This window comes from Culex quinquefasciatus, chromosome 1 (assembly GCF_015732765.1).
Source record: "Culex quinquefasciatus strain JHB chromosome 1, VPISU_Cqui_1.0_pri_paternal, whole genome shotgun sequence".
NCBI lineage: Eukaryota > Metazoa > Arthropoda > Insecta > Diptera > Culicidae > Culex > Culex quinquefasciatus.
Window position 1 is genome coordinate 103,239,181 of NC_051861.1, and position 14,861 is coordinate 103,254,041.

Here is a 14,861-nt window from a genome sequence, read left to right on the forward strand (position 1 = left end):
TGAGCGACGACGACGGGAAGAGGCGGCTCCGCCGCCACCAGGGTTGATTAGTGGTGGCCGGAAGACGCGATCCGCGGACAATATACTGGCGCTGAAGAGTTACGGGGGCAGTGAGAGTGACGAGGACGACGCCGAGCAGGTTCGGTCGTTGAAGGTGAGTAGGATGGCCGAGTGGCAGGGGCCGGCCAGCATGCCGTTGAAGTACAGTGAGAGCATGGAGAGCGATACGGAGGAGGTGAGGGGACGAGTTAGGCGGGTTAAGATGAAGAAGGCGAGTGAGTACTCGATTGAGAATGATTCCGAGAAGATTGAGGTTAGGTTCCGGAAGAATCATGTGAGTACGGAGAGTGAAGAGGTTAGGCCGGCTCCGCCGGCACCTCCAGCACCGCCGATTCCGCTACCGACTCGGGTTGTGGCGCTGCGTCAGCAGGAACCTAAGCCCAAGGTCAAGCCGAAGCTTCCGGAGAAGCCACCTCCAAAGAAACCGGTCGAGCAGTTCGTTACGGCAAAGGACTTTGCCGAAAATTTCAAGCCGCTTGCGGCGGTGCTCCAGGAGTCGATCAAGAGTGCCGACCTGAAGCGCAAGTGGATCAACGACTTCCTGTCGGAGAGTGACGAAGAGCCGGCCAAGAAGCAACAGTCGTCGGAGTCGCTTACGAAGAAGTTCGCCATGGTAGATCGATTCGATCGCCAGCTGGAACAGCTGGAGCGGGGAGCGACCTTCATCACGAAGGACTCCGTCGAGAGTGTCAACATCTTCCACAACGGCGGAGACTTTGACGAGTTCGACAAGCTGTTTCAAGCGGACAGCGTCAAGAAGAGCGTCAAGGTCAACGAACAGGTCACGGTCATCAACCGGAAGCAGAACCTTGACAACTTTTCCTCTTCCTCCTTCGACTCGGATGTGGTTCGTCCACCCATTCCGCCACCACTCCCTCCACCGATCGTATCCCCACGAAGCACCGTCAACATCCAGGACTATTACGACAAGAAGCTGCAGCGCGTCCGGTACGTCTCGTCGCCATCGCCGTCGCGATGCTTCGACGAAGATCCGGCAACGCCGCCGCCGCTCCCCGAAGCGATCAACAATAATTTAGTGCTTCCTTTAAGTATAATCAACCAACGTACTGTAGATAAGTGTAGTACTACCGATGCAGACGAAGCAGTTTGTAGACCGAAACCCTATAACCAGAACCATATCTCGTGTAATCTCAACAATATCCACCCTACTAACAACTATATCGAACCCCGTACTAATACCGATTACAGTTCTACCAACAACAACAACAACAATAGTGCTAGTGTTTTTATCGTGGGTGAAACGTTCAAGGCACCGCCGGTGAAGCGTTACATCAACTACAAGTTTGACGATTACGGCCACATCGAGGTGTCGGGCTCGTCGGCGACGAGCCGACCCAGAAGAACCTTCAACATCAACGACTTCCACGACGACTGCTACAACGAGGAGGGGGTCGTGATTATCTGAAGAATTAAGCTTCTCGAGGCTAGATTAGCAAAGTGACACAGTTGTAACACGGTTTAATGAATATATCACCTATTGGACAGGAAAAAACAAACAAGAGTAAACAGCGTCGTCGCTCTTGCCTTTCTCTCCGGAACTGACAAAAGAAATCCATCTTGGGCTAGTCTTCCGGAACCGGAAGACGCAGCTGTTGACTTCGTAATTGAACCGTTTCAATATTTAACAGCGCTAGCTGTTAAGGACTTGGAAGGAGGGAAATGAAATATCAACTTAATCTATTCCCACCTTTCTTCTCAAAGCGTGGTGTTCATCTGACAGTTCGCAACCAAACTTTGCCTCCTTTTGACAGACTCCCTTCTGGGTCCACCAGGTGCACTGAATTGTTGTCTTCTTCTGCTGCTCTGGCAATCGTCCGTCTTCGTTTGGGATAAGGAAATCTCTGACGAGGACGGTGAAAAATTGTCGCCATCAGCTGGGGAGAAAGTGGTGATGCGTTCTTTTGCTGCTCTAGGATTGGGGCTATGTTTCAATTTGAGCGTCAGCGATGTCAGTAGTTTTTTCTTTTTATTTTTCTTGAATTTTATCGCATATTAAAAGAGCAACGCAAAAAGGAGTTTGACTGTATCTAACCAAATCAAACAATTGGGCTAAGATTTCTGATATTGTTGTTCACAACGATAAAGATTATTTTTCTGACTAAAATGACCCTTTGATCGACCACAAAGGGTTTACAATGGATTTTTAAATCAACTTTGAAAAATTAGCTTCGCAGCCCTTCTTGACAGAAAAGATCCTACTTGACAGTTCGTTCCAACGGAACCATAGTTGATCCATCGAAAAAATGTTGCCTTGCAATTTGTTTTGCATAAGAATGAATAAAAGTGAAACCATTTCATTTTAGCCGTGTTTTTAATCGTTGTACCTAAATATTTACATAGGGCTTTAGGACCCTATTGTATGTACGAGCTTACGATCGTTTTATTTTTTATACAAAGAATCTCATTCCATATCAAGTCAACTTAGTGCAGTTTTGGGCTCGACCGCTCGACCTTCCACGTCTTTGGATCAGAACTAACTGCCCATGCAAACAGGCGTAAATCACTTTCAAAAATCATGAAATAAAAAAATATACGCCCAATTTGAATGATAACAAACTCACCACGGGCATATTGAATTCATCACAGTTCATTTGCAGTGAACTTAATCCGAATTTTGAAACACGCACACTGTAGCACATTCTGATAGATGCTTCTAGTAGGTATGAAATGATTGAAACATTTTTGATAAACTCGGATTTATGTTTGAAAAACTAAATAATTCGTTTTTGGTACATTGACAGGTCGTTTTTTTTTAATTAAAATTACCAGCTAAATGCGAAATTATTTTTAAACTGAGCTTGGTGTTCCAAGCAGATTTGTGCGACTTATTTTGAAATGTAGATTTACATAATTATTTAAATTCTCCAAAACTGTCAATATTTTCTCAACGTAAAAAGGTCAAATCGGAAAACGGGCTGGATTTTTGGATTGTTTGGACAATGTTGCACTAAGATCAGGAAAAACAGAAATTAAAAATATATATTTTCGAATTTCAAGGCGTTTTCGCTAGAACTAGTTTTTTTTTTTTGTGGATGCATGAATTATTGTTCTTTACGAAACACCTTTGTAAACATCATTTTTGTGAAAATTGTACATACATTATTATATTTAACACAAAAAATGTGTTATTTGTTGATAATAGAATAACAGTTCGATGAAAAAAAAGGTTTCCGAGTTAACAACCACGTCGAATATTCTAAAATCTGTAACTTTTCAAGGAATTTTTTGATTGACTTGGTGTTTTCGGCAAAGTTGTAGGTATTGTGGTTTCGGAAATAAATCGAATTTTTGCGGCGATTTATCTGACACTACGCTTCGCAAACTTATCAACTCTATTTCTGAGTGCAACAACTTGTTGTGTTGAACGCGAGGTTAAACCTCACTGAAACACTTTTTGTCACTCTGGCCCCAAACCGAACTGAGCGATTTCCACTCTCGCCGCACGTTTTCTCTCCGCATTTTCTAAAAAAAAAACCATTCCCCAGAATGTACCGTTCCCCAGAAATATTTATCGTAGTGATTATAATTATTTCTAAAATTAAAAAAAAAAAATCAAAAATTTTCAAAATTTCTGACTGGTTTTCAAATTTTTTTCAAATTTTCCAACTTTTCCAAATTTCCAAAATTTTCAAGATTTCCAAAATTTCCAAAATTTCCAAAATTTCCAAAATTTCCAAAATTTCCAAAATTTCCAAAATTTCCAAAATTTCCAAAATTTCCAAAATTTCCAAAATTTCCAAAATTTCCAAAATTTCCAAAATTTCCAAAATTTCCAAAATTTCCAAAATTTCCAAAATTTCCAAAATTTCAAAATTTCAAAATTTTCAAAATTTTCAAAATTTCCAAAAATCCCAAAATTTCCAAAATTTCCAAAATTTTAAAAATTTCTAAAATTTTCAAAATTTCTAAAATTTTCAAAATTTCTAAAATTTTCAAAATTTCTAAAATTTTCAAAATTTCTAAAATTTCTAAAATTTTCAAAATTTCTTAAATTTTCAAAATTTCTTAAATTTTCAAAATTTTCTAAAATTTTCAAATTTTCTAAAATTTTCAAAATTTCTTAAATTTTCAAAATTTCTTAAATTTTCAAAATTTCTTAAATTTTCAAAATTTTCAAAATTTCTTAAATTTTCAAAATTTTCAATTTCCAAAATTTTCAATTTCCAAAATTTCCAAAATTTCGAAAATTTCCAAAATTTCCAAAATTTCCAAAATTTCCAAAATTTCCAAAATTTCCAAAATTTCCAAAATTTTCAAAATTTCCAAAATTTCCAAAATTTTCAAAATTTCCAAAATTTCCAAAATTTCCAAAGTTTCCAAAATTCCCAAAGTTTCCAAAATTCCCAAAATTCCCGAAATTGCCTAAATTTCCAAAATTTTTAAACTTTCCTAAATTTTCTAAAATTTCCAAAAATTCCAAAAAAAAAATCAAAATTTTCATAATTTAAAATTTTGATTTTTTTTTTGAGAATTTTGAAAATGTTTTTAATTTATGACATTTATGAAGCTTTGGTTTTTTTGACTCACCATTGACAAACTATGATCGTAATATTTAGATCGAAAAATCTCGATCGTGATGCGAGAAATAAAGATTGAAATATTACGCTCGAGTGCAATAATCACCACGTTAACTTGTGTCAGCAGTTATTACAAGGCTAGAAAGTTTTCCCTTCTTCAAAGAAAGGAAAACTTAACTGACTGATACAAGTTGAATTTTACCTTTAAAAGGGAGGAGGAGAGTTTTCCCTTCTGTAAGGAGGGGAAAAATGTATAGCCTTGTTATTATAACTGCGACACGGGTTTAATTTTCCCTTTTAAGCAAGGGAAAAAATACTTTACCACTTACACAACTTTTTAAATTTGTTATCACTAGTCGAGAGAGTTTTTCCTAATGGAAACAAGAAAGAATACAAGAAAAAAAAAACTTTAAGGTGAAAATTCAACTTCTGTTAGCAGATATCACAAGTCAAGACAGTTTTCCCTTCTTTAAAGCAGGTGAAATTCAACGTGTGTCAGGATACCTTAAAAGAAAGAAAAATTATTCAGTTATTGTAAGTCAAGAGAGTTTTCTTCTTCCAAAAATGATAAATTAATTTTTGTCACCTTAAATCAAATTTAGAAAATTTAAATAATCATGCAAAATGAGCAATATGCCAAAGGTCCAATATGTCAAATGGAATGATACCAATGACACCCACAATCATATTTTTAATTTTAACAAACATTTTTCTTCTTTGCACAATAAAAATAGCATTAACGGAAAACAAGAAATAAAAAGAAACTGCAATTTATTCGGCATTTGTATAACAAATTTAACATGACTGAAAAAGAAGGGAAAATTTCTTAGAATAATAGAACGAGTCATAAGCCGAATTAACATTTTCTGTTATTTTCTCAAGATTTGTTGTCAAAAAAAGAAAAATTTCTTGGCATGGATAAAATAACCTTGTCCAATTTTTATTTTTTCTAAGAAATTTCAAACAAACTAATATTTGAAACTACTTTGATTTTTCGAGAAAGAAACTTTTCTGGAGAATGGTTTTCTGGGGAAAGGTTTTCTGGGGAATGGTTTTCTGGGGAACGTGAAACAATCCATATTTTATTTTGTTCTATATTAAGGCCGTTGCAAATATTTTTCAAAATTTATATCACCCCCCCCCCCCTAAATTGGTCTGAAAAATCAAGGGGCAAAAAATATATTTTCTAGAAAACTCTTCTGCATTGATCATCATATTTGGCATGTTTGGGCTTGTATAAAAATGTTTTGAATTTTTATGAAATTCCAATGTAGAGTATTTCGAAAAATATTTTTTTTGTCAATACTTTGGAATATTTTGGAAACTAATGATGGCATGCAACTTGACAGGTGTATAATGCATTTCAAATCACATTTTTTTATTTTAAATGCTGAAAAAAACTTTTGATAGAAACTTGCTTGCTCACTTCTCATTGAGCTATTCATCACTCGATTTCAGTTGAAAACGCTTTTAATTAGCTTTAATTGAATGTCAAAGTTCTGACCTGCCAACATTAGAGGCACGCTGGAATTAGATGCTGTTCCCTTATAATTTCAATTTTTATACTTTTTTTTTATTTGTTTGCCCCCTCCCCCTTGATAAACAAAGAGTTGTGCTCACTCACCGACATAAATTTTCGTCAATCAAAACAAGATGGAGGAATCCGGCAGACGGTAATAATAAAATTCATGCCAATTCAATAACAAATACTGGTAAAATAACAGAAAGTGCTAAGGAATCTTCTTGATAAAATAATTTTTGCATAAGGGTTTAGTAACAGTTTATGTTATCATAACAAAATTTGTTGTTGGTCTGATATTGGTTGAAAGCCAAAACAACTTTGGAATAGCATTTTTTGTTATGGAAGAATTGCCGTTCAAGAGCCAAAAATAAGAATGTCGATTGAAATTTTCGCCCTTTGAGGTTATGTATGCGAATTCTGTTTTGTTAAATTCCAGCGTTCAAAACAACTTTGAGCAAAAATTCGAGCTGATACTTTGTTAACTTTTGATGCTCTATCATTTTAAACAATATTATTTTTTCAAAATTATTTTATTTCAAATATTTTTTTTATTGCGTTAATTTATAGAGGGCAAAGAGTTAACAATCGTACTACTTGAATTTTTTCTCAAAAGTTGTTCTATGAGCTGTAAATTCAATTTTAAGTTTGCATTCCTATGTAACCGAACAGCGAAAATCTGAATCGTCATTCTTCGATGCTTTGCGCCATCTGTCGGAATTTTTGAGCTTTTGATCGCGAATACCTCCAACTGTTATTGCCGTTTAAGAGCCAAACGACATGCGACACCTAGTGTTGAGTAGCAGAACAGAGCGAAGAATGTCGATTGAAATTTCCGCCCTTTGAGGTTATGTATGCGAATTCTGTTTTGTTAATTTCCAGCGTTCAAAACAACTTTTGAGCAAAAATTCGAGCTGATACTTTGTTAACTTTTGATGCTCTATCATTTAAACAATATTATTTTTTCAAAATTATTTTTTTTTTCATTTTTTTTTATTGCGTTAATTTATAGAGGGCAAAAAGTTTACACTCGTACTACTTGAATTTTTTCTCAAAAGTTGTTCTAAGAGCTGTAAATTCAATTTTAAGTTTGCATTCCTATGTAACCGAACAGCGAAAATTTGAATCGTCATTTTTCGATGCTTTGCGCCATCTGTCGGAATTTTTGAGCTTTTTATCGCGAATTGGGATGATCGGATTAGTTGTTAAAATAACAAAAACAATAACAAAGATTTGTTCGAAGCATATTAAAAAAAAAATATTAGTCTGTTAATACAATAACAATCCAACAACAAAAAAATCATAACGACGAATAACAAATCTTGTTAGAAATAACATCAAATGTTATTGGCCTAGTATTTTCAAACATCAAAAAATGTTATTCCGAAGTTATTTCCGTCTGCTCGGGATCACAACAAACCTGGCTTACACACTGATCGAGTAATACCGAATTAAGCTTGACAGAAAAGGGCTGAGAGAAAAAACGCGGCGAGAGTGGAAATCGCTCAGTTCGATTTGGTGCCAGAGCGACAATATATAAGAAAATTCATTGTTATCCGAGCATTCGTTGGTGAAGGTTGTCTGAATCAACATGACTCGTCGCGTCCCGGCGCAAAACGCCGGCAATATTGCCCTACCTGCGGCTCAAGCAGGCAAAAAAGTGGGAATTTCCAAAAGGAAGGTTGAGGCCTCGACTGATGGCCAAAAACCGGGGATTTCCAAGAGGAAGGTGCTTTTGGAAGTGACATCGAACAGCAAAAAGACGAAAAAGAGCGACGGTACTGTACCGATGGATGAGGAGGAGGAGAACTCTTCGTCGCACGAGGAGCAGCTATTGAAGAACAACAAGTTTGCTGGACTGCCTGACGAGGACCAGGTAGCGGAAGCAAAGGAGAATGAAGTGAAACAGCGAAAGGAGAAACTGCCTCCTTTTTATGTGCGGCAATCAGCAGCTACGATCGACTTTCGAGCGGGGCTGGTTGAACTCATCAAGTCTGGGAAAGTCCAAGGCAACATTCGTCTGTGTCAGGACGGATTTAAGGTGCTGGTGCAATCCAGGCAGCACTATCAACTGGTCAAGGATTACTTGACCGAAAACGAGGCGGAGTACTTTACCCATGATGTCGTCATGGATAAGCCGTACAAAATCGTCGTCAGAGGTCTGTACGACATGCCAGTGGAGGAATTAGCTGCCGAGCTAAAAGTTTTGAAACTGGATGTGTTGGCCGTGCACAAAATGAGCCGACGCAACAAAGACATCAAGTACCGTGACCAGCTCTACCTGCTGCATTTGGCTAAGGGATCGACGACGCTTCCTGAGCTGAAGGCAATTCGAGCGGTTTTCAACATTATCGTGTCGTGGGAGCGATACCGACCAGTGCATCGTGACGTCACACAATGCTTCAACTGCCTGGGCTTCGGGCACGGAGGTAAGAACTGCCACCTAAAGCGTCGTTGCGCCAAATGTGGTACCGATGCGCACATCACATCCCAGTGCATCCAAGATTCGCTGGTGAAGTGCCTCAACTGCAACGGTGAGCACTCGTCAACCGACCGAAAGTGCCCCAAGAGAGCTGAGTTCGTGAAAATTCGGCAGCAAGCATCGACGAAGAATCAGCCTCAGCGTCGTAGAACTCCTCCAGCCCTGGTGGAGCAAAATTTTCCACCTCTTCAACCGCGACGCCAGGTCCCGAACTTGGCACCGTTGCCGTTGGATCCCAGGAAGAGAGCTGAGATGAATCATCCACGGCCGGGTTCCAGCCAGGAGCCGAGACCGCCACCACCGGGCTTCAGCCAGGAGCCAAGACCAACCCAAGAACCAGCAGTTGAGGAAAATGGTAATGATCTTTACACCTCAACCGAACTCCTCAATATTTTCAAACAGATGTCCGCTGCACTGCGTGGATGCAAAACCAAGACCCAGCAGATTGAAGTGCTGACCTCGTTCGTCATCCAGTATGGATCGTAGGTCCCTCAAGCTGCTGAATTGGAACGCTTGCTCCATTAGGAGGAAGAATTTAGAGCTGGTGGATTTTCTTCGCGAGAAGGAGATCGACGTAGCTGCCATCACGGAAACTCATCTGAAGCCCGGTGAAAAAGTTTATCTGCAAAACTACAAGATCGCGACGCAGCTCGATAGGACCACCTCTGGAGGAGGAGGTGTGCTTGTCGCTGTTCATCGTGATCTCAAGCCACGCCGGCTGCCACACTTTAAGCTGGACATCATCGAGGCCGTTGAAGTGGAAATTCCCACTTCGGTTGGCCCAGTACTCTTCATTGCTGCATACTGCCCACGTCAGGTGAATTCCAGAGATGGTTCAGCAGCAAAACTGAAGAGCGATATCCAGAAGCTGACACGGCGGAGCGCAAAGTACATCATCGCTGGTGACCTCAACGCGAAGCATGAAGTTTGGGGCAACAGCAGGAGGAATCGGAACGGAGTGATTCTGCACAACGATCTGCAAAACGGATACTACAACGTTGTGAGTCCGGATCGTCCAACGAGGGTGGCTCGGTCTGGGAATCACTCAATCATCGACTTCTTCATTACCAATATGGCTGAGAACGTGGCTCATCCTGAGGTGTTTGAAGAGTTGAGTTCTGATCACTATCCGGTGGTTGTGGAGGTTGGAGCTTCCGTTACTCCGCAGCGGCAACCAACCCGGAAAGATTACCACAACGTTGACTGGCAGCAGTTTCAGCAAGTGGTCGACAGCAACATCGACTATGATCAACACCCGGAAACTTCTGCTGATATTGATCGTTCGCTGGAGGTGATCCAGCAGGCTATCAACCAAGCAGAGGCTGCCAACGTTCGGGAGGTTCCTGTTAATTTTAAGGTAACTGATATTGACGTAGATACTAAACACTTGATTAGACTTAGGAATGTTTATAGGAGACAATATCAACGGACTGGGGACTATGACAAAAGATTTCAGTGAACAATTTGAACAAAATCATACAAGACCGACTTGACAATATCAGAAATCAAGAATTTTCAAAACATGTAAGCCAGCTTGGGAATTATTCAAAACCATTTTGGAAACTTTCAAAAGTTCTTAAAAACAAACCAAAGCCTATTCCTCCTCTTATTGTTGAGGATTCTCCTTTGATTACATCCGAGGAAAAGGCAAATGCACTTGGGCTTCATTTTGTTAGTTCACATAATCTTGGCGCTTCCATGACCAGCCGTAAAGAAACATCAGTTGCCAATAGTATTTCAACAATTAATAACTCTACCTTTGAATTTCCTGCAGATTCCCATGTTTCTGGTGAGGAAGTCAAAGTTGCAGTTAAACAAATGAAAAATATGAAAGCTCCAGGCTTTGATAACATTTTAATCTAGTGTTGAAAAAACAGAGTGATCAGTTCTTTCAACATCTAGCCAATATTTTCAATAAATGTTTGCAACTTGGTTACTTCCCTACCAATTGGAAACTGGGCAAAGTCATACCAATTTTGAAGCCTCAAAAGATCCAACATCGCCAACAAGTTATCGTCCCATTAGTCTTTTGAGTAGTCTGTCCAAACTCTTTGAGAAGGTCATCTATTCAAGGCTTTTGGATTTTACCAACGATAATAATATAATTTTGAACGAGCAGTTTGGCTTCCGAAAGGGTCATAATACTGCTCATCAGCTTACGAGAGTTACTAAAATCATCAAGCAGAACAAGCTTGAGTCTAAATCAACTGCTATGGCTTTGTTGGATGTTGAGAAGGCTTTTGACAATGTTTGGCATGATGGTTTGATACATAAACTGTATTTATACGGTTTTCCAATGTATCTTATCAAAATTATCCAGCACTATCTTTCGGAGAGATCGTTCAAGGTTTTTCTGAATGGGATTGCTTCTGGATTATTCAACATTGATGCTGGGGTTCCCCAAGGAAGTATTCTTGGCCCACTTCTGTATAATATTTTTACATCTGATTTGCCTACTCTTCCTGGTAATGGTGTGTTGTCACTTTTTGCTGATGACACTGCCGTTATTTATAAGGGTAAAATAACCAGATATTTAGTTGGCCGTCTTCAAAAGGGTCTTGACGTTCTTTCCGAATACTTTGGCGACTGGAAAATTCGCATAAATGCAGCCAAAACTCAAACCATCATTTTTCCACTTTCCAAATCGGCCCGATTTGTCCCAAAGGATGATGTTTTGATTAAAATGAATGATGTTTTGATACCCTGGTCAAAAGAAGTTGTCTATTTAGGTCTCATACTTGACTCGAAACTTTTGTTTCGACAGCATGTTGACAAAATATTGAACAAGTGCAGCATTCTCATCAGGTGTTTGTATCCTTTGATTAACAGAAAATCAAAGCTATCTTTGAAAAATAAGTTAGCAGTTTACAAACAAATAATTTACCCCGTTATTGAGTATGCAGTACCTGTTTGGGAGTGTTGCGCTAGAACTCATAAATTGAAGCTCCAGCGTGTCCAAAACAAGGTACTCAAAATGGTTTTGAATGTTCCTGGCTGGACAAGATCAAGTGAGGTTCATGAATTAGCAGAAGTAAAAATGTTGGATCAGAAGATTCAAGAAAAATGTTTGAAATTCAGGGAAAAATGTGCTATATCTGAATACCCCTTGATTCAAGGATTGGTTTAGTTTATTGTAAGTTTAAGTTAGTTTTAGGTTAGGTTATGTTTTCTTAACATTTTTTTTCCTCATTGTACCTAGTGTTACAAAAATGATAAATCATATACTTTTAAAGTTAAGAAAATGAACAGTGTTTAAATCACGAAAAGCAAACTAAAGCTGAAGAGCCACAGCTGACCACTTATTATGTAAACCAAATGTAATTATTATAAGAAAGATTCAATAAAGTATATTTAATTAAAAAAAAAAAAAAATAAGAAAATTCAAAAATCTGTAATGTAATTTGAGTGGAAAGTTGGTAACAGTGAGATTATTCAATTGGATTAAAATGTTTAGTATGTACTATGTGTATGTTTAGTATGCTAATTAATCAATAAAATCCACAATTCTTGCGCGTAAGTAAACCACGTCGTTTTTTCTTGTTGCTTTTTTGGGATTAACCACGTGGACACTTTTTTGAAAATTTCACTGGGCTCATACATAATCTGCAATTTCAATTCAAAATTATTAACCATTCGGTTTGGGAGTAAAATCATTGCAACTATGCACTTTAAAAACACGTATTGTTTGCAATACCATGTCTAACTCAACCTTTTTCTTCTACATGTGAGAACACGAGTTGTCGTGTTTTATTTAATCAAAAAAAGCTCCTTACAAAATTTCAATCAATTCAAATCCTTCGTTTCCAAAAGGAAACCCACCTACTCGCAATCATCAACTCTCGCCCCCAGCAAAATAAATCCTGCATCTGTTTGATTTAAATTAATTAAACTCGTATCCAATCTCAACATCTTGTCTGCACCCACCACCATTTCATTCATGCAAGAAACCCCTTCCCCGAAGCTGCTACCTCGCAAGACCTGTGGTGTGGGAGTGGAACGGAAAACCTTCCAAGAAAATTAAAAGGGCAGATAACCAGACCAAAGTGTCCTTTCTCCTGCTACTTCTTAGGATCTTAGAGCCAGCACAGTTGGAAAGTGGGTCTCTTCATCCGATATAAGCCCCGGAGGAAGTCCACCCTCGTTGACCCGCTGACCGGGATCCGTTTTCTTCCGCCTGCAAGATAGGCACCCCGCATTACACGTAACTGACTGTCGACGCACGCCGGGGCGTTACACCGGCGTCATTCATCGTTTCCAACTTGAAAAAGGGGTTTCGCTGGAGAAATTAGAAGCTTTTGCGCAAGCGCAACGAATCCCGAGGGCACTCAGTGAGTGCCCTCCCCCAGAACAGCTGATTTTGCCGAACGTCTGGCTGCTCGGTGGGAAAGTGCTCTAAAGATTGATGGTTAGTCTACTTTCGGGCGTTAGCGGAGAAGGCACGCCATCTGTTGTTGGTTGCAGGGGGAAACGCCTAACGGTAGGCAATTTTTGTTTTAGAATCGCAAATTTGGTGATTTTTCTTTTGGAAATTCGAGTTGTCACGATGAAAGAAGCCTAAAAATGTTGCCAAAATCCAATTTGTTCCTCCTGAAAGGACGATGACGGTGGAAAAAAAATCGCTCCCCAAATTCCGTTGATTTTAAGCTGCTCGCAGACATCAATCCGTCCTCGACGACGTCGAGTTCTCCCCTCGTAACAGATTTAGCAGAGCAGGGAAAATTCGGAGCTCATGATTTGGCACATTTTCGCGATGCGATGGGTTTTTGCTAGACGGTTGAACTTGAACTTGTCTGGTGTGCTTTAAAGGGAATGCTCTTTAAATTTTCAGATGGTTCAGAAAATGTAGGTGTTGATTAGTTGTTTGAACGTTGCTTGCATCCAATTACAGAAGCGTCCTACACTCTGAACACCTTGTTGCATGTTTGCAATACCGAACATAACTCCGAATGAAAAGAAGATTCTAATTACAAGTACAGCTCATGGGAAATTACTACGTCCCAGCACTATCGGCATCATGCCCAGCACGCTTTCAATATTCCGAGCAGATTCTTTCATCAAAATCTCATAACAAATTCATGCTGTTCACTTACTTCGAGCGAACGAACTTCCCCACAGGAGCAGCAAGATCCAATAGACATGCTCCCCTACCTTTTTTCACAAGCCGTTGCCCGCCCACATGAGATTGATCAAAACTCGGAGATATTATTCATAGCTAATAATCCACTTTGCATTCATCATACATTCGCCCCCGCACCCCCTTCCCAGTACTTGCTCCGTGGATAATCCCGTCCCAGCTAACCCACTGGAAAGCCGCTTCCCGTTATTGAATCTGCTGCTGGGTCCAGCAAATCGACAGCCAGATATGGCACGGCTTGGGCTTGGGCTCTAGGACCACTTTTTTTTCGTCATCTGCGTCCACCAACTTCGTCCTTCTTGGTTCTACTGTGCGAGACTAAGCCGGCTAGTAATCCACTTTTCTCCGAGTCCGATGTGCTCAGTGCTCACGGAGCTTGAGGGATGCACTGGAAGTTGGGGAACTTGTGGAATTTTTCATTCATCAATGACTGACACTATTTAATGGAATCTGAAGACTAGTGCTGAACGTTTGTTTTCTTCACAGCAACTTACAAACTTAATAATCCTTGATTCTTCCCTAATTGAGAGGTCAGTCGCATGTCGCAATATTATATGAAAAACTTAAAGAAATCTAATCTAATCTAATCTAATCTAATCGAACACAAGCGCAGCCAGTCCGAAGAAAGCATCATGGATGAACTTGCGGTTAGATTACGCCCCAAGTCCTTTCTTGTCAGTATTAATAATTGCAGTACATCCGAGTTACCACGAAAATGTATAGCAAAAATTAAAGCGGCCAGGCCTACTGCGTTGCATTAACCGCAGAGACAGATTCTGTGAACGGATCACATTTCACAGAATCATGAGGGGAGGAAGGATGCGTGGACATACCGTACCAAACGCTCCGAATCAGTTAGGTGTGGTGTGTTAGTGTAAATTGGCAAATTATTTTATTTTTAGGGGGAAATGGGAATCGGAAAATTGGGGTTGGGGAAATCGGGAAGGAGGGTTATTTAATTTATAATATTATAATTTAGGAGAATATAATCAAATATCAAATAATTATGGAAAGCTCCCGATAGTCTGACCAGGATTTTGGCAGGACACATGCCGGTCGGATGAAGTGGAAGTGTTCCTTTAGCACCGAATATCTCCACTCCCAACAAATATTTCCGGATGTTTCGCT

General features: G+C 39.4%; 1 protein-coding gene across 1 annotated transcript in view; it reads left to right on the forward strand.

Annotated features, from left to right (window-relative positions):
* The first annotated feature begins 13,033 nt into the window (after positions 1-13,033).
* LOC119765129 overlaps positions 13,034-14,861 on the forward strand; it is a 76,507-nt gene continuing 74,679 nt past the window's right edge. The window contains exon 1 of the mRNA XM_038248309.1: positions 13,034-13,076. The gene's annotated coding sequence lies outside the window, so the exon portion shown is untranslated. The remainder of the gene's footprint in view (positions 13,077-14,861) is intronic.